Raw genomic sequence first — 21,238 nt, 5'->3', positions numbered from 1 at the left:
GTGCTGATAATAAGATGAATCTCAATTTTTATGCCCAGGAAAATAACAGGAACTCACAGCAAAACCCAGTTCTGCCATCAAACTACTGACATGCTGTATTGCTTTGCTTATTACTGTCACTACAGCCACATCTGTCAGTTCATCTACTTTACAGAAGTCTGATTTGTCTATAAGAATGAGGCATTTTATATATGGTTTGTTGTAAAACCCCCGTTCCTGTTTCAGTCTGGGTCTCGGTGCTACAAAAGTCACTGTTTTTGCTGCTTGGCTTGCATTTTTTTAAGCATTACATCTACCCACCAGACCTCAAATATTGTTATTAATTTAGTCCAGCTTGTGTAGCCTTCTGGATTAAAAAAAAAAAAAAAAAAAAAAAAATCTAGATCAATGTGTTGCTGAGAGAGGCTTTGTATTTGCCTGTGTGAAAGCAGTATTGTGATTTTCCTATCTGTTTATTTGAAGCAATTTATGTGTCCAAATAATCAAAGTAATTCTGATGCTGTCAAGTGGCAGGTGGGGCTACTCTTGCAGTGCTTGGCAGTTTGAACAGGATGATGGATCACAGCACATGTAAATCTTTGTCTGTAGTGCATTCCTGGGTTCTTTCCAAGCCCCGTCTTGAACCTGGCATATAATGGACTTGGATGATGCTTCCTGATAATTCGCTGTCTGTTATGTGTAGGATGGCACAGTCCTGTTCTGTTCAGGATAAGCAGGCAGCCAAACAGACCTGATTCCTTTCTGGACATGCCTGTTTCTGAAGTTGGTTCTTGAGGTTTCAGTAGCATAAACTGGAGGTTTGGGGAGAGCTAGCATCTTAGTCATAAAAGCATTCTCCTGGTGGTTCTTACCAGTGAGCAGCAAGGGCAAGCTCTGCTCTGTATGGAACGATGTGGGTGCTGGGCATGATGGCAAGGCAGGCAGGGGTAGGCGTCTTGCCAGCACAGGGACAGTCCTGCAGGGCCTAAGAAGCAAGGAGACCGGTGACAGTGACCTGCTTCAGTCAAGAGTCCATGTTGTCGGCCAGGCCCGCAGAGAGGAGCCAGGTGCGAGATCCAGGTGGGAAACTCAACCTGTGTGTCAGGGTCCAGGGCTGGATCAGTGGGGTGCATGGCTAGGCACGGTCATGGCTGCCGTGTAGCTCAGGCGGTGACCAAGGATGAGAGCCTGAGCTTAAAAGCAGCTCCTGAGTTACGTGAGACTTTCCAAACAGCTTGCCCAGCCACACAGCTGCACAATTGAAGCTGGCCTCGAGCCCAGGCAGCCAAACCCCAACAAGGGAAAACGGAGGAATGCGCTCAAGGCACCGACAATTACGTCATTTTCTTTTACAAAGATTCTCCATGCTTAGCATGCAGATTGAAGTTTTCCCATGCAAATCCACTGAGCCATTTGAAATACTGACCTGAATTAAAGACAACCAGCAGCCTTTCCTTTTCTGACTTTCCATTTCTTGTTACCGTTTTCTTCAGTATGTATTTCGATAGGTTGGTACTGTGTAATGTGAGCAATAATTGTATTTATACAGAATTTTTGACCAGAAAATGACCTGAAGACAAACAACTAAGAAAATGGAAAGAGTTTTTGCATATTATTTGTGAATCTTAATAGTCTTCAGTCTGACCTGATTTCTTTAGAGCATCAGTTCTTGTTATTTGTTTAGGGAAGGATTCATAGCCCTTTTGAAGCTACAGAATGTACTGTGTTTTCTTACAGTTTCATCTTAATCTTATTTAGCTCCTTGCTAATTTTCTTGACACTTTCTCATAAACATACAAAGTTGCGTTAAGAACCCGTAACTGCCTGCATAATGCTGTCTGCTCCATCTGTGTGCAATCAGATAGTTTCCCTGTTAGGTCTGGCCAGGAGAATTGATAGCCTCCTACTTGCCACAGGGAAGCTGTGTCTCAGCTGGTGTGTGTAGAGGTTGCTATTCTCCGAGTCTAGCTAGTGGCTATCTTAAAAGTATTATAGGTTTTGTTAAATCAAGCAGGTTTCTGCAGAAGTGAGTATTTGGTAATTAGCTCGGCTTAATACTTTGTTGAAATTCCTTGGACCTTTGCAAATTCACAGCTTGCTTAGTATGCTCAATGACTGCCTTGATATTTATTTAGCAATGATGGGGCTGTTTTGTTTTGTTTTGTTTTTCCTCATTTGCTTTATTGCTCCCAGTATTTTGGGTTTTTGTTTGTTTTAATGCAATGGGTGTTCTGCAAGACAGGTGTTGTACAGTCTGAATTGTTCTATTTATTTCCAGGTGTAACATCCTTGGAAGACGTCCCAGTCTTTCAAATACAGCTTAGTAATTTTTCTGTAGGGATACCATAGAGAATTGCCTGCTCTGGGTTATTTGAGTTTTGCTCATTTGTTTACTTTATTAATTATTTCTCTAGGTTTGTAAGTTCACTTATTTCAGCTGGTAGACATGTCTCATGTATTTTTAGGATCCATACTTTGGTCTATGTACTTTTTTTTTGGTATTCTGATTATAATTTACATTATCCTAGTAGCACTGCGGTTGTGCAGCTGTGCAATTTTAATTTGGTACAGGTTGGTGCAATTTTGCCATCTTTTTTTTTTTTTTTTTTTTTTTCCTTACTTAAGGCTAAGTGAGACTTTACAGGCCGGCAGAGTCTCTGATGCTCTGCAGTCTCATTGGCATTCAGCTTTCTGGCTGGTTCTGTGCCCGCCCTTGAATCTTATGCTAGCCTGAGCTTTATAAAGCATTTATTTGTTTTTGTGCTGCATTAATGTTGGACATGCAAAGTCTCATCCCCTGAGTCACTGCCTACTTCCTTGATATAATGCCTTTATACTTGTTTTTTTTCATCTACAACCTTTGACATAATATGTTCTCTTGCTACAATTATTGCTTATGACCTCATATGCAGGGCATTTTCTATTATCATATTTTTCCTCTGCAGTATCAATAGGTCTTCTTTTGCATTTTGTTTATTTCCTCTTTGTGAATTTGCTTTTGCACTTACAGTTTTGGCATATTTTCTCACGTATTTTCATGTTTTCCCTGTGCCCTGTTGGTGAACTTTCTCTGTGCCTACTCAACTCGGTATTTTGGATGGGACGCTATATCTGTTTAAATCTATAAAGACAGAGTTAGCACAGGGTCCATGAATATTCTCATTTGAGTACATCTTCATTCCTTAATACTAATACATCACCACATATGACATATTTTTGTCATGTATATGCATGATTTAGCCCTGCTATGCAGTCAGGCGTAACTGATGTATGTTGAGAAACTACCTTAGCAGCTGACACTCCAACATTGTTTTTGCAGAGCATCTTCTAGGATTTTACACAGCCTTCCCAGTCTGCAGCTGCTGTTGTTTAACTACGTGATGCTATTAAAAGATGTGATAGCATTTGTCTGTGACAGCTCAGAGTTACAGGAGCTCTTAAATCGCCTCTTTTTTATCCAGATCCAGTGCAATCTAGTAATTTTCTCAAAGTGATCACAAAGAATGTGCAATTGCACAACATATTTCCCTTGCCTTTCCTTGTGTATCAGCTGCCATGATGGTGATAGTTCTTCTTTTTTCTGTTTAGGAAGGTTTTTCAAATATTCTTGATTTCATATTTCATGGGTCTACAGGAAATTATTAATTCTACGGGTTCTGAAGTTCTTGTAAAAGAAGAAAGCAAGCCAAGACATTACAACATTTAGTCTTTATTCTTTCTTTCATATATCCTGTGGAGATCTTAAATTATCTAGACATAATCCTATGCATGAAACATTTACCAGCCTGTTCACCTCTGGATGCTCAGCTGAGAAACTGTCTGTCATAGCAGTGAAGAAATAGCACGGTATTTATGTGAGCAGCTAGTATTTAGACTTTATCAAGAATACTAATGCTAGTAAGAAAAGGTCACAGAGATTATGAAGCAGATTTTTTTTCTCAAGTAGTAACAGTGAAAATTAATATTAATGCCTGTCATATTCAGAGAAAATTTGTTTTATTTTCTTTTTAAACAGTGGGTGTCTCAGTAGATATATCTGAGAGTATCCTGGATCTAGATCACTGAAAAATATAGCCACCAATTTTTGAAGAAAGTATATTCTATTTCTCTCCAAATAGCTTAGATTAGAAGTAATTTTCAGTATTCTAATATTGCATAATTGGTAACATAACTTTTACTCATCTGTACCTTTAATGTTAGACTGAAAAAAAAAACAACAACAATTAGAATCACAACATTTTATTTATTTCTTTTCTATCTTAATAATTTGTAAGCTTCAGAGAGCCAATTTGTGTTATGCTAGACAAAGACAGAAACCTTTTAGGAATTATCCTCTTCATTTCCTTCCCTTATGCAGTATAAAAAAGATGAAAAACTTTTTCAGACATTGTTGGGTTGGGCCTCAGTTGCCCGTAACTGTGTATGTAAGGCTGAGCATATTAACTCCTGGTCTTTACAAGTTATTTTCCTGTTATCCTGACATGTAAATGAAAATTAAGTATTTGCTCTAACACTTGTATTTAGGTTCTCCGTCGACTTTTCTGAAGCTTGCAAAATGACAAATGAAATGCTAACATATCTTAGCAGCCCTATTGAAAGAGAATAATCGGTGTGACAGGTCAGTGTGGAGCACCTCAGCCCCATCTAAGGGAACTACTTGTGTTTTGTCATTTGAGGTAAGCAAGAGCTCTCTGTTTGATAGGCTTTATATGGGTTGTCACTTCTAGGCAATCTAAAATAAATTACACAGTATACTCTTGACAGAAGTGTTCCAAGATGGCTGATTTTTCTTTCTCCGGGCAAACAATGTAATACGTACAGATCAAAGAATGGTCAAAAATGCAGATTTGCAGTCTGGACCTACAAATGTAGATGGCTGTTAGTGAAAGCTTGTGAAGTTGATAGGAGTATTGTCATCAGCTGCAGTGGAGATGAAATTCCGTTCTGTGCCTTTGTCACACAGCTATGTTGACCTGTTCACCATTAAGTACAGCAGAATCATTGAAGTGAATAAGGCAGCATATGTAATTGTAAGAGGAGGCTAAGAAAAGGGAAGGCAGACATATGCTAACCTTTTCTATAATTTCTATTCTAAAGTTGTGGTATTTTAATAGTCTTGATTAAGAAATGTGCTCTACTACCTCCTGTTCTGCTGGTAGAGAATTGGATGATATCTTGCATTTGTTTGTGATCAGCAGTGCTATGTCAGATCTCTTCACACATTAATGGAAAAATAGGCTTACTTTTAAGATAAAATGAAGATGTTTGTGAATTTAAAATGAGTATCTACAAAGCCTGTTTCAATAGAGTAGATCTCAGTTTTTGTCACACCAATTTTACCTTAGTGGTAAGGCCAATGTCTTCTCTATATTTATCATTATAAAGTATATGAAAGGAATTTGGTGTATTTTTCAGAAAAATACAATGTACAAGTTGGGACAAGGTTTAGACCTTTAACTAAGTAGTACAGTGATGCTGATCCTGTCAACTAGGTTTCTTTGCAATATTAGCTTAATCTGTTGCAAATGGTTATTACAGTCTTTTTAAATATCACAGACTTTTAAACTGTGAAAAGCTGTAGAAAATCAGAACTGGAAGTATTTAGTAGGTCTTCTCCTGTTTCCCAATCTAATGAAAGAGCGGGTAAATCTATATTACCACTAGGAAAGATTTCCTTAGTTTGTTCTTAAAAACTTTCGGTGAGGAGGGTTTTCTGGACTCTCTAGGTAACTTGTTTTAGTCCTTAACTGTTCTTAACAGTTACCACAGTTCTCCTGATATCTAACATAAATTTTCTGTGCTGAAAATTAAGTCTATTTCTTCTTGCATAAGATTCAGTTTACACAGAGAACAACTGATCACCATGTTCTTTGTAATAACCTTCTACATTTGTGAAGACATTTATCGTGTCCCCCCTGTCATTTTTTTTTCTGGTTCAGACAAATCAAATTATTTTAACCTTTCGTGATAAGTAATGTTTTCAAAAATCCTAGTAATTTCTGTTGCTATCCTCCAGAGTCTGTCTAATTTGTCAGCATATCTCCTAGTGTGAAGACCAGGTATTCTAGATGAGGTTTCCTACAGACTATAGAGTGCAATAATTATCTCACTGGTGTTCTGTATGAGTGTCTTATAATTACATCCCTGAGCTACATTTCTCTCTTTTTTCTTTTTTTTTTTTTTAGTCCAAAGTGTTATTTTGGTCAGCCATAAACATTTCATGGCCTGCTGTAGCCTCAGCCACTTATTTTCCAGTTTTGTAATTACAATTTTATTTTGCGTTCCTACATATAATGCTTTGTGCTTGTCCTTGCTGAACTTCATCTCACTGCTTTCAGACCATCTCTCCACTCTCAAAAGGGTCAAAATCATTAGGAATTCTGATCCTGTCATCCAAGGCGCTTTGCATCATCCACAATTACGCAGTGCACTCTATCTTCCTTTACACCAGGGTGTCAATGAATACACTGAATTGGGTTAGACATGAAGCAATGCCCTTGGGGATCACATGTGGTATGGCATCAGATTTTGACAGCTGATGTTTGCTCACAGAGTGCAATTTTTCCATCATTTGTGCACTCATCTAACAGTTGCCCAATGCAATATCTTGCTTTTCTTAAGAAGGGGTTACATGGGACAGCGGGATTAAAATCAAGCTGTTACATTTCTTCAGAAGGCTAATTCTCTTGCTGGAGAAGGATTTCAACTGAGTTTGATGTGGTTGTATGTAAGGATATTAACAATGACTGAATTTGTTTCATTGCAACAATGAAGAATTGTTTCAGTCCATTTTCAAGTGTTCTACAAATATTTGTGCATCAGTTGATTCTTCCTAGTCAGCGCATAAAAGGCCATTAATAAGTTCCTGTTCAGATATCTAGACTAAAATCTCAATACGGGAACTTTCTTGAGCAATCTATATCTCTCCCAAACAAATTCTATGTAGTCATGAATCAAGCTAAAAGTTTCACTACTGGTTCCAGAAGTAGCAGAAATTTTCAGGCCATTTAAGCTGCTGCAAGTGTTTGAAAAACACAAACCCTGGTAAGGTTTGGAACTGTTCTGCTTTCTGAAGTACAAGTTGAATGGGATTTTTTTTTTTTTTTTTTTTTTACTCTGCAACACCAGCTGTATAGTGTGTGCTCTGGAGTGCAGAAATGGATTGTTCAACATTCCCAATTGCTAATGCTTTGTAGTAGGGCTAGGATTAGAGCCTCCTTTCCCTTTCATTTCAGAGTTCTTGTTCATATTTTTGTTTGTTTGTTGTACATCTTATTCTTTATACCTTTCCAATGCATTTGCAGGCCTGTTGGGTTAAGAAAGTTTTCTTCAGGTTTCTTTAATTTTTTCTTCAGGAGTCAGATTTTCTTCAGCTCTAACACACTCAGAGGCTTGCTGGTCCCGTGAGTGGGTATTCCTGCGCTGTTTTGTGTGTGGGAGTGGGCTGTTGGTGGGTACCAAGGGGACTTTTGCTCCCCTGCCACCATCATCATCAGCCAGCACATCACAGGCCTCTGTGGCACATCATCTAGGTTGGCTAGGAGGCTGCTGTGCCCTCCGTTTTCCCCATGATGCTGAGACATCCACAGTTGTAGGCAATGATGAGATGCGAAAGGAGAGCGTGTGCTAGCAGGGACAATTACTGTCTGTTGTTACCATCCTTGCATAGGTCTTCTGCAGGATTTTCCTTGGTATACTTTGATTTCATGGTGCCACAAATCGGTGCAAAACTGAATCAAATTTCTTCTAAAGCTTTTATGAAAAAATAAAATACGTGATTTATCTCCCCATCCCTCACTCTATCCTTATACACACAAAGGCATACACTCTCATTTCTTTCTGTACTTCAGCTTTCTGTGGCATCAGGAACCAAAGTGCTGTATTTCCGTGAGAACAACTGGAGTTGCATCTTTTGCACCACTCATTCTCTTCTCATGAGGCTTCTGCTCTTGTATTGCAGCCCCAGGATGCTGGAATAGTTTGACTACAGCCCTGAGTATGCAGGTGATTGTTCACTGCTGTTTATGGAGAAGGCTAGAGGACATAGCTGTATTTAGTAAGAGAAGCCTTGCTTTAAGCTGCAAAATAAATAGACAGGACAGAAAAAAAAAATAGAAAAAAAAAATACTGTTCTTGCTATTTAAAGGGATTAAGGGCTGGATCTTTTATAGACAGCTGGGGACTTAAAGAGTCAAATGGCTGCTGTGGTGCCAAGTAGGATTTTCAGATGTATCAAGATGTTTATTTCCTAGACAAAGTACTCACGTCTGTTTATTTCCTTGGGCATGTAAGTACCTTTGAAATCTAGCTTGAAGGAATTTGCCTGAAGCTACACACACATTCTGTGACAAAGCATAGACCTAAATTCAGATCTTATTTATTGTCCTGCATCTTAACACAGGACCTGTTCTCTTGAAAAATGGTGGAACTCACTGAAATATCTGAATTTACTTAAACTTTTCTTTATATAGTATTTCATTTTATTTATCTTTGCAGTTACAACTGTTCATCTTGAAATGCCCTAAACATTTGTGAGATGAATGTCAAGGGCTTCTGCTTTCTTCCTCAGTTCTTCTTTTCTTGACAATTTGCGTATTAAAAAAAAAGATAAAATACAGTTTTGCGTTTTTTTCCAGAGAGTTATGAGATTTGTGGTCATTTAATCCCTCCTGGAAAGAAGCTTTGTAGTTTGTCTTCCAGTCTGATAAATATTTTTTCATGTTGAAAGCAATATATTTGGATGAATAAGGAATGTCAGGGAAAGCAAAGGAAAGCCATTAGCAGCTGTGGATTAATCTACTCTTACAGGTTTTCAATTATACAGTGGGCACTTCCTCAACACACCATAGGGAGAAAGCTTGATTTTAAGTGCCATTAAATACTACACAGTAAATATTCCCAGTGCATTACAAGCATCAAATGTAGCAAATGGGAGAAGGCACTGAGTTTAATGCTCAGATCTTTACATTCACTCTATTCTCTTCCATGTGAGTGTACCATACTAGAGCACCTAAGCAACTCCCATTAAGGAAGCTATTGTGAAGAAGCTATTGTTTGTCATGGACTTGCTTTTCTTCATCTTCTCATCAAGTAAAGTGTCATGGTTTGACCATTTCCTGTATATTTTTCATTTATTTCATTTATTTGTTCACTTGCCTTTTTTGGAGTATATCTAGGCTGCTCTGCTCATAGGCAATGTGATCCAGTACAGGGATGAGGTACTGGGAGATGTTCTGTAGCGTGTTGGGTTTCTTGTTCCAGGTTTACGTAAGAATTTTGTGCTCTTTACTGCACCTCTATTTTTATACTTAGCTAGAACACTACCATTCTCTTTCATTCATCTTTTATATTGCAAAGAAAAAGGATCAAATTGAAGCTAATTAGGCTATCTAGATAATTCTGAGCAGTCAAAGCTATGAACGGAAAAACTATGATTAAAGTTCTTATCAGGTATCTAAGATGAACGAAGCATGAACAAGAGCAAAGATCTATGAGAAAACAATAAATAGGTAGCTCTTAAAGGTCAGGGCTCCAATTCGTAGTTCCTTTTGCCTTTAGCTGCAGTTGCTAAGCCTCTAACTGGGCTCCCTGTCCCTCCCTGGTAAGGAGGCTCCCAATTCCGTGGCAAAGTGAGCAGGATGGGAGCTGTAGCAAAGACTCAGCTGCCACAGTTCGCAGCCTGGCATATTAACTTAACCCACCGTCTGTTTCAGTTTATGTTAATATACCGGGTCATGAACTGTAATGTCAAGGGAGCAGACACACCACCTGCTCTGCCACCTTTGCTCTGGGGAAAGTAATCTCCAGAAGAAGGACAGGGTGGACAGCAGGGATAGTAACCTTTTTGGCCAAGAGGAATAAATCTGAACTGGATCACAGTTCAGAGCCCAGAGTATACCAGGCTACTTGTTACAGTGAGCTAGCACTTCACGCAGATGTCTTGCAGGGGAAGAAAAGGAATCTCTAAACTACTTGTTTGTTCAGATCCAGTATTAGTGCTCAAGAGAAACAAGCTATAAATAAATTTGTATAACAAAGAAAAATAAAACCTTAGATGACCGCAGAACCCTAATCTGAACAACCTTATTACTCAAATATCTGTTAAAAAAAATAAAATAAAAAAAGAAAAGAAAAATGGTCAATTCTGATGTTGTTCTCAAAGGTTGGAGAAAGGTGAAGGAGATTTCACAGAAAACATGGACTTAACTTGAAGCTATATCTGTCCACTTTTGAAACTCCCTTGAGAAATTTTGCAATGTGAAAATTGCATTAAAAAAAATCTGGAAACATTCTTTTCAGTTTGTAAATGGTTGGAAAAAAATATATCACAATCTGTTTCGTTATAAATAGGACATAAATTGATTTTTGAAGTGTGGCTGTCAATGCTAAAACATACCTGAAATCAACCGTTTTATACACTGTGTTTGAATGCTGCTATTCCGCATACGAAAAGTGGAGTTGTATTGTTGGCATATCAAGGTAGTCCCACTAACTACTGGTAGATCTAACATTCTCCTATACTGCAAAGAAAGCTTCTGATTTCAGTTGTGTGTTATTCATTGTAAATAAGTGCAGACCAGCTGTCTTCCTGCTTCCACCAGAGTAGATGTAGGATAACCAGGTCAATAGAGTTACACAGGCATAAGGAAGAGAAAAACAGACCCAGCACCATAGTAAGAAAAGAAGTTAGTGATCTGATAGTGAATCAGCCTCTTTCTTTTCGATAATTTTCTTTTGGCTGGGTTATATTTCTGCCATGCATTAATATTTTTGTTTTGCTTCCTAGAAAATACAAATTAAAATAAAAAACAATTTACATTACTTTGAGTTTTTCTCCCATCTACAAGCTGAATTTATATACCTCAGAAACTAATATAACTCTTTGATGGGAATTGCTTATTTTCTGTTGACAGCTTTTTAGTGAAAAAGATAGAAATCAGATTGAATTTCGACAGTGAGAAATTGAGAGCTTGTTCTACCAGCAGGAGTCTCAAGGCCTCTAATTTTACCTCTGTGAGCAAAGATGAACCAAGAATATCAGCAACCTACTTTCCTGCCAGAGAAAGAAAACATAGCATCCTAAAAATCACAGAGACAATCTGAAACTGAGATTTGTCTAAACTTCAGTGATTTTACTTTGTTTTAAATATAGCAATACATAAACACAGCAGAGGTACTGGTCTTTATTAGGGACCCAACCGTGTGGTACATTACAGTGAAATAAAACAGACTGGAATTCTCACATGCACATCTCATCTTTGCTCACACAGGTAGGGGTCAAGCGTTGCTCTCCATCATGATCCCAAATCCCAGTCACACATCAATCTTGCCACCACTGAGAGTGCCATCATACAGCACTGGGAACATGGCAAGGGTGTTTGGAGAGAGTTTCTGCTGGCTATTGCTGTCTGATGAGACCTTCAGGTTATTCACATTAAATGGATGCCTTCAGTTAAGTTAATGTCTCCATATGAACACTGCTATTGACTTCTGCTATGCAGAATTCGAATAAGATCATTAAAGTATAAATGTCAATGTTTTGTCCTCTTTCCAGTGTATAGCAGCATTTTTTTGTTTTGTCCATTTGTGTTGTCTGTTGTATAATCCGAAATTATCTTTTGTCCCTTCAATATACCGTCATAATGCTTCTTCTTATGCAGCAGCATCATAAACCATATTAGGCTAATTCTTTTCCATCACATCATATTCTATTGTGTCCTGATTCTATTACTTCATGCTTAGCTCTTCCAGTGTTTTTGCTGTATCATCTTTCATTTTTATATTATTTTGCTTCTTTTCATCATGTATTTTTTCTGCCAAATCACTGTGTCACCTCAGCCTTGAGGTAGTGGTCTGATGTGGTTGCTTTGCAGTGTTTCCCGTCTCCACCTGAAAAAAAAATCATATAATCTAATCCTTGCATTAACATATGACAAAATAGTACCCTTTCGCCTTTCTATAAGTGCTGATTTTCTGTTGGTGGTATCAAAAAGGTATTTTTTGTGGTCATAAAAATCTTGAGAAAAGTAAAGCAATAATCCTAAGCATAGAACAAGGAGAAGCAGGAGCCTTTCTCTTTCTTTCACGATTTATTTTTTTTTTAAACTTCACTAGAGCCTGGCTGCTTTTAAAAAGCCCTTAAGTGACTCAAGAGCAAAATTTTCATCTGTGGAAGCAAGTGAGTTTCACAATGCTGAATCCAATAAGGAACTGTGGCTCCTACCAGTTGGGCCTCCCAGGGAATGTGGAGGAGATCTAATTCTGGATCACGACTGTCCTTAGCTGTCACTTTGAACTGGCCAACGCTGTCAAAGCCAGAGCTGTTGTTGATAAATTAGGTGGCTGGGAATTTTTATGTGATGAAACCTTATGTAAGGTAACACAGAAGTTGGCAAATAAAACAGCGAGTATTGTGGGGGCAGATGAAAATGTTACTGCCCTTTGTTGTTTGTCCCATCCTTCTGCAGAAGTTCTTCCCCTGCAGTAGAGGGGAGTGAATATCCACATGCTATCATGCCATTTTCCTTGGCTAAGGGTCTTACAAGCTGTGGAGATTCAAGTTCTGCTCACTAAAGAGGTTACTATATCCACCTGTCCATCCTGATTTTCCTCTGGAAGTTACAACTCCAGAACAGAGATGGTTGAATGAAAACAAACATGCTCCTTACTGACCACTGGATCGATTTACATGAAAATAATGTGATCTGCAACAGCTGAGAAGTTAGGCAAACTACCTCTTGTGTTGTCTACAAGGTCGGTAGTCTCTGAAAGATGAAAGGTGGACCTCTTAGATCCAGCCATACAGCTGATGAGACAGAGCCTTTATGCACCAGTAAGTTGGCCGTGATGGAGCTGAGTAGCAGGTGTAACTGAGCAGCCATCCCATCATCTCCCAGTGTTGATGCAGTGACATAAACCTTTAAGTCAGAGAAGCAATAAATAGCAGAAGTCAGCTAAAGCTACCTTTGGAAGGTTTCACCAAGGCTTACTGGCTAATGGCTACACTTCCTCAGCCATACTTGAGGAGATACAGGTGTCTCAGAAAGACTGCTGAATCGCCCAGCATCAGCTTCCATGGTACCACTCCAACAAATGATAGCAGCAGAAAATTGGCTTCCAAATTTACAAACTTAGTACACTAACTTAAATCAAAGTCAGCCTTGTTCTGCAGACAGGTTTTCCCATGTTCTCACACCTCTACTTTTAATTAAAATGCTGACAATCAGGGATAAGGGGAACAAAATACAAAGGTAATCATGTACAGAAAAACATATTTCACCAGAGCATAAGCTATTAGCACTTTCTCGGCTATCTGATCATCTGACAGGCTTAAGGGTAAAAGTGATGTGAATTTCAAATCTCTAGCTGTTCCCCGAGGAGGCTCTGTCTCATACAGTTTGTACTGAAGTGAGACAGTGGAATGCAAAAATGAAGGAAAGGAAAAGACATTATGCAGCAGGATGTATAAACACATAAATGGGGCCAAATTCAACCCTGGTTTAGTGCCATTGACTTCAGTGCATTCAGTGGCTTACGAACATCTGTCCCAAAATGGCAGATTCCCCCACCCGAACTAACATTTGTCATCTCTGTATGTGTAGCTCTGTAGGACTCAATTCATTCAGGAACTTAAGCAGGTGCCTAATGTTGAACAGATGAGCATTTTCACTGAAGTCAAAACAATTACAATTAGCTGCTCACCAAAATCCCTTGCTGAATTGGGACCTGAGTGGAGTAGCTTGTTTCAGAGAGTTACAGAATGCCTGGGCACATTACAAACCTTTCTTTCTCACCAAGACGCTCCAAGTTGTCTAAGTACTTGCTCTCTCAGGTCACTTTTGTACACTCCAGACCTGCATGTGTGTAACTTTCCTTTCTCTTAGTTTACTTCTGGCATGGAGCTGGCTAGTCTAGCTACTGTGTGTGGGCATCCTTTACAGTGTCACGTGCCCAGTTGCTTTCCATCACTTATCTTCTGCTCTTGCAAGAACAAGGAGATAATTTTATGCACAGGGAAGGTGCAACCTGAAAAATGGAATGAGAGCTACTAGAAGCATATGAACTACCAGAAGAGAACAATATTAGAAATTATAATTATCAGTGTGTCAGGCAGTTGACTCAATGCACTACAGCCTGTCCTTCAATAAGCATTTCATAGGCTTTGAGAAGTGGAAGAGTACTAAGGAAGAAGTATTACACGGTAGTTTTATAGGTATTTTGTGGAATTTTCTTGCACCTAGCCCAAGTATGTGATGTTTGCATCATCCAGAGAGTACATAAAACTAGATAGAATACAGGTCAAACTTAATTGCAGTTCTTATATTTGCTCCCTGCCCTAAAGTCAGTAGTTAACTAGGATTTTCTCCAAGTGAAAATAATTTCCACGTCTTTGCTCCTGCAGCAAATTGAAACAGTGCATTAATCCCATGTTTTGTTTGTTTGTTTGGTTGGTTGGTTGGTTTTGTGTTTGTTGCTTGGGGCATCTGCAGTCTGTCTACCTTTTTTTGCAGTTGTAAAGGTAACAATACTTCCAAACAGACACATTCAGGATTGATCTTACTATAACTGTCTGATCATTGCTAATGTGCACATTGGGGCATACTTCTGGCTCTTGACCCTTAATGCTTGCTGCTGAGTTAATTGCATCTGGTTAGATGTATATTCTGCTGCATAGCTCATCTCCACATCAAATACAAGAAATGCATTGCTTACAATATGCTGCCATTTGTTTCTTGCCTCAGTCCTATCCAAAGCTTCTTGCTTACAGTGACTTTTGTAAATTGTACATTGAGCTCTCCTGGATTCCAGTGCAGTGTATAACTTGTTTCCCCTTTCTGCACATCTCTATCACATCTTGATTTGCAAAGGATACATATAATTTAACTAAAGACAAAAGGTGCTTTCATTATGCTTGTCCTTTCATGATGTAGCTTGTACAATGCCAAATGAGAAAGCAGAAGAGCTTGGTAGGTTAGCTCTAAGTTAGTCTCTAAGCAGGGTAACTTCCTTTTTTCCTATGTTCATCATTTTTCATGCCCTATAGTTCAGGGCCTATCTTTAGAAGGAGGGAGAATGGGATGAACTCTTTAAACAGGCTGCTATATCAGATGATATTTATCATAAAATATCTCAGATTTATGGCATTTGTAGATGTAATTTAATTATACTTAATAGGCTTCCCTAACTGTGATATTGACTATTTTATAGGGATCAGAATAAGCCTTTTGATCATCTGTGGGTACAGCTTCACTAATAGGCATAAATCAAAATGTCTTAGATCAACTTTGTACCCCTAAGGCGTAATGTAAATGATGAAGGGATGGGACTTCATTTTGTCATATTCTCTTCAAATATCAAGTTATATTAAAGAAAACACTTTTCTCAATCACAGGTACATATACGAAGAATGAGTGACAACTTGATGTCATCTCTTTGATAAGTCTACTCCCTTGGCATTTTTAGATGTACTTTCATAAATGAGCTTCAATTTGTCTTGCACGGAGTGGAGCTGTATCTCACTGTCTGCAAAGCTGTACTTAAAAATGTGCTTACTACTCCATAATTCACAAAGGAGTGGGGAAGGTAAAGAAAAAAAATTCTTCATGTATTTTGCTAGAGACCAATGGGGAAATGTGCATATTTGTTCCTAAAAGTCAAAGCACTATAGGGAAGAAGGCAAACATGAAGCCTGTGCCACTCCACCACCAATCTGGTAATTTGTTATATGATGTTTTTACATGCCATTACTCAGGGGATGATCCTGCAATACCCGAATCTCTCTGCCTGCCAAAAGAAAAAGGCAAGCAGAGAACATTTAATAGCTAGAGTAAGTTTTTTGTGAGGCAGGGTGTGTCTCTTTGCATGATTAAGGCAAGCATGGATACATGCATAGTGTGAGACAAATATACAGTCTGGATTTTATTGGAACAGGATATTTCAAAATTATACCATTTAGTTGAGGAAAATCATTTAGGGATTTTTTGACAGTGTGATGATAGGACCGTCTTTCAACACTAAGGAAAGATAAGTAATATAGCATATTATATATGTATATATACTTACATAAAACATACATCAAATAATGTATGTAATATAACATGAATCGGATCTTCATCTGATGTAACTTACCAAATTCCATTAGAAGTTTTGTGGGGCTTTTCAAGTTTTACATCCACTGAGAATCTGCCCCATTCAGCTTTTCAAATGACCAAATACAGAGCTTCTATAGCATGTATAGAGCGAGACCCATCAGACATCAGAATCTGACAACAGTTGCCTACCATTAATACTTCTTTGAATTGTAATCTGACATTTAATCTATCTGGAAATGTATTGCCTCATTTACTTTTCGTGCTCTCCCCCCTTCCATTTACTTCTAAATAACCTTTTTCTTTAGATGATTTTCATGAAATTGCCACTAAAAAGAGTCCTGTTTGAGCTGCCTCATTTAGAAACTGTAAGATAGTGGAAGACATCTGAAGATGTCATTGTAACACATGAAAAAAACTTCAGCTAGCACATAAACACTATCAAGCAGAATTCAAACTGAAGTTATAAGCTAGGCTGAAATGATATTTTGTTAATAATTGTCAAATATTCCACAAATAGCACAATTCTAAATAGCACTATTCTGAGCAATGAAAGCAATGCATAACATACTGAATTTTTAAACAGCTGAACAAAATATAGAATTTCTATTCGGGAAATGTGGATATCTTGAAGTTCAATTTTGTTCAAAAATGGAACAAATAACTTTCCTACAAAAGGAAAATTCTAAATAGCAGTTTCAAAAAGTAATGTGCATTTCAAACTCAAAGTTTAGGCTTAAAATTGTCTTTTTATTTTTTACTATTTTGATATCATAGTCTGGTGAAAGAAGTGTCAGCATATGGAAGCATTTGCTAAGAACAAAAACATCGTCAGAGACTTTGCTGATTTCTTTATCAGTACAATAGAGAAAAAGCTCTTTTCAATATCCTTATAGAGGATATATTATTACATTTTCTAATTCTGACAGGTCATGAAGCAATGCAAATACAAATTCAGAATATTTTAAATAAAACTTTAATGTTGAAATAAATTATCAAATTTAACAAATCATTCGAAGTTTTTAATAAGGAATTTTAATGAGCAATGTTTACTAAGAAACTTTAATAAGCAATAAAAATAAGAAAAGCTTCATTTCACTGAAACGGTATTTTTCAACAGAAGATTATTTTGTTGGAAATATATTAAACCAATTCATTTGTTTATAATGTAAGAATATATTTATATTCAGTCTCTGTCAAGCAGACAATGCATTGCTGTTACAATATCCACTGTTGTCTTTGGCAAATATTTTGCTTAGTAATCTAGCTTCTAAAACTATTATTTGTCCTATGGTGTTACCAAGGATACAACCAAGATCAACCCCTTTTTCCTAGAGTCTCGACTAAGCTACAGATGAGACAATTCCAGCTGTAAAGAGCTTGCAGCATAGCTATTTGAGACAGAGAGGGAAATTTAGAAAGTGTAAGACTGTATGAGTAAAACAAAACTGAATCGCCTGACTTTTTGTCCAGTACCTTTTCTAGACATCCATGTTCCCTTTTAATCCATTTTGGCAAATGACTTTTATTAAAAAATCAGTTGATTTTCTGTACTGGCAAGAAACTTCTTCTTCCTGCATGTGTTGGCAGGATCTGAAGTCCAACCACACAAGAGAACTGTACAAGAGTAAACCCGCTACTTGCTTAATTGCAAGCAGGGTATCAGCAAAGCTTGGTCTTTATGCATACCTGATGTTGCCCAGTGGGGTCTCTGATCTAAGAGTGTGGGGCAGCAAAGTGAGAGGCATGCTGTAGTTTCTTTCTGGTGAGGCTAGAAATAAAAGGCAAATATCTTAAGTGTTATTCATTAAGACTAAGGAGGAAAGAAATTAGAAGCACAACAACAATCTTGGGAGCTCCTCTGTTTCCCAGGACTACCCTTGATATGGACCGTCTCACATACCTGCATACTGGCACTCACCCGACACTCTCTTGGCTCAGGGCTATGCTTCCAGATACAGCAGGGCCATTTCCTCAGCAAACTGTCAAAATGATTCTTTTCTTGTTTTTATTTTTTGTGTGTGTGTGTGATAGCCCAAATTGAATACTTGCTTTGCCTTGTATCTGTCATGTTAGCTTTTTAGATAGTACATGTTATATTCTATACTCCAGTGGCCTGCTGTCCTTCTTCTGTAAGAATCTGCAAGGTTTATCAAGTGCCTCTAATGGTGGCAGCCGGAGGAAAAACAGTATACAGTTTGCTTTTTACATTTTTCCTCCACTTTAAAAATATGGAAGATATTAATAGTACAAAGAACAGTTCCCCACTATTTTGATCTCTACAGCACTGCTGCTCTTTGAGCCTTCATATCACTACTGGTGCCATGTTACATTACTATTTTCATTATTGTTACTTCCAGCCCGTAGACCTTATTCCTTCCCCATCTTATTGTCTGCTTTAACCCCAACAATACGTAGTCTTCCCTGGAGGAGAAGGGAGAGGTAGAGGGAGAGGATTGGATGTGCTGCAGCAGGACCCCTTAAAAGCTGTGAGTGATTGAGGGGCTATATCAAACCTCCTGGGACTCCTGGGCAGATTTATTTTCAAAGATAGTTGTTGATCAAAAAAAGATAAGAATAAGCTGCCATCCCTTTCTGGAATAACCTCAAAGGAAATGTGCCTCAGAGACATATTCCCTCCTTGCTTCTCCTTTGCTTCAGGGCAGTAGTAATTTGCTGTAAACCAAAGGCAGCAACAAATTACACTACTACTGATGCCAGGTCAGTTTGTCTGCCCATCATGTAAGATGGAAGGGAAAGCACAGCAATAACTCCTGTGGCTTCTCAGGCTATGCAGGAGTATCACACTATAAAACTCACTGATCTCGCATACCCATGTTCCGCATGGTTGACATGAAGGTGAAGGAGGGAGGAATCTTAATTTTATTTGTCCCTGACTCAGCATGAAGTCAAAGTCATTACCTAGTTTGAAATGTCCAGTTTTAGTGACAGGTTACCAGAAGCTCTGGGAACCGTTTTCCACTTTCTTGTGTAAAACAGCATCCAACAAGAGGACATAGACTTGTTTTGAATTTCTTCTGTAGCTGTATGACTAACACTAATTCAAATACCATAAAAAGCATTATAATAAAGTGTTTTTATTTACAAGTGCTTAACTATTTACAGTAAATCACAAACTAAGATATGATGCTACAGTTCTTTGTAGGGTGTATGTGTCTTTGCACAGATTCACACCATTTGCAAACAATATGAGATACTGGCATTAAACACATTGTGCAAAGTCAGTTAAAAAGAAAAGTAGGTTCCTCTTGTTAATTAAATAAATCCATAAATAAATAAAAGACAGCAGTACAGGCAAATTGTTCTGCAGCTCCTGAATAAACATTGTTCAGGGAAAAGAACTGACAAATATAATAGAAGTATGATATGTCTTCTCATTAAAAAATGCTTTCTATATACAATGAACAGGAAAAAAGTAACTTAAAATGTTATCTTTATGGAAAGCTATGCATCCTTTCAGAGAAAAAGAGCAGTGTTACCTAAAGAGCAGAGTGCTCAGTCAGACACAGCAGCCCTTGGGGCTGTCCGGGGTTTTGGACTTGCTCAGGTTATCATCCGTAATGGTGGTATCTGCACCTGCAGTGCAAAGCATTCAGAGGTCCATCTTTAAATTGTGTTGTAGCTAGGTGAAATTATTACTGTTCTGCAAGGAAATATATTTTTCTTTGTCTGTAGTACAAATAGTTGGACACACACTGAAAGGGCAAAACAAAATTGTTTGCCAGTGGCTGGCTGCTAAGAAAGCTTATCTAAGGAAAATGAAGTTGTGTCAGACAGGTGAAGGACTTTCCCAAGCTATTAATTCGTTTTGAATAATTCATTAGCTAACATTCTTAAACTCTGATAGTCCCAGGTAAATTCCAGAGAAGGGTTTTGTGGTCCCTCAGCCATGCTCCCCATCCAAGGTGTTAAGGTTTACATATTAAGATGATGTGTGAATGTTTTTAAAGAAATATTTATTCTGGAACTCGTAATTAGTGCGCAGTGTCTAGTTCTGTGATGAACGTGAATGCATATGATAATAGAGTGCATTCTGCAGAGAGTGGCAGTGGAAACCGGTGTATGGCTTCTGTTGATAAGTAAGTTAATGCATCTTCTCCCATTTGAAAGGGTAATATTTTTATTTGGCACCCAGATTTCTGTAGTTTCATACGATCTTGGGGAAAAGTCCCTTATCAGCCTGGTGTACCCCTGCCTATCAGTGGGCAATGCAGAGTTAGTCTTACCTGATGTCAACTGAAATCAATCACTTCATATGTGTTGTGAGCCAAGTGTTAGCAAAAGTTTTTCTGTGTAGCATTGAGGATCGGTCTTTCAAAATCCAAAAGTGACTACAAAAGTATGTTTAACAATATAAAGTACCTTCCAAACTCTCAGAGAGATTAATATGCTGCAAACATATTGCCCAAAAGCACCTTCTCTCTCTAATATTATTACAAGAAAACTAAATAACTTGCAGTCACTATTTTTCCTAACTTCTTATTGAAACTAAAATGGTCATTGAATTAAATTTAACAAATAGATCTTTTTAAACTAAATTAATAAACTTTCTTATTTCTCAGCTATCTAAGTTCATAGCCTTTACTTAATGATGATGCACTTGATTAAATAAAATGAAAGAAAAATGAAAGTTCTTTCAGACATTAAAATGAATAATGAGTTTAGACTTAATCCAAAAGCAATTTAACTTTAAACATTCATATGAAATTAAATGAGCCATTGAATTTGCTATATAAGCAAGCATTAATCTTATCAATCTATGAAGACTAGAATGTTATACAGTGACCCATTAATTTCAAAGTCTAATACAAGGCCTGTTTAATGCCTGCAGTCTATTAAAAAGTCTGATCTTACAATATAACTGCTTTTTCATAAAAGTTTAAACCCCAATTCATTTTTTTTATTGCTTTGATAATTTGATAATCTGCTGTGACAAGATTATGGTTTCAGAAAGATCCTAGTGTATGTTTCCTTCATGTGAAAGAAATTTTGCATCTGCACTTCAACTTTAGTACAAAGTATTTATCAAAAAACTTAAAAGTTTGAAACAGCCGTGATGTTGGTGCATATGTTTGCTGTAATAAATGTTCAACAACAACAACAAAAAATAGATTTTCTTTTATCAGGCATTACTTAGACTAGCAATCTTA

This window comes from Anser cygnoides, chromosome 12 (assembly GCF_040182565.1).
Source record: "Anser cygnoides isolate HZ-2024a breed goose chromosome 12, Taihu_goose_T2T_genome, whole genome shotgun sequence".
NCBI lineage: Eukaryota > Metazoa > Chordata > Aves > Anseriformes > Anatidae > Anser > Anser cygnoides.
Note: the sequence above shows the minus strand (reverse complement) of the source record.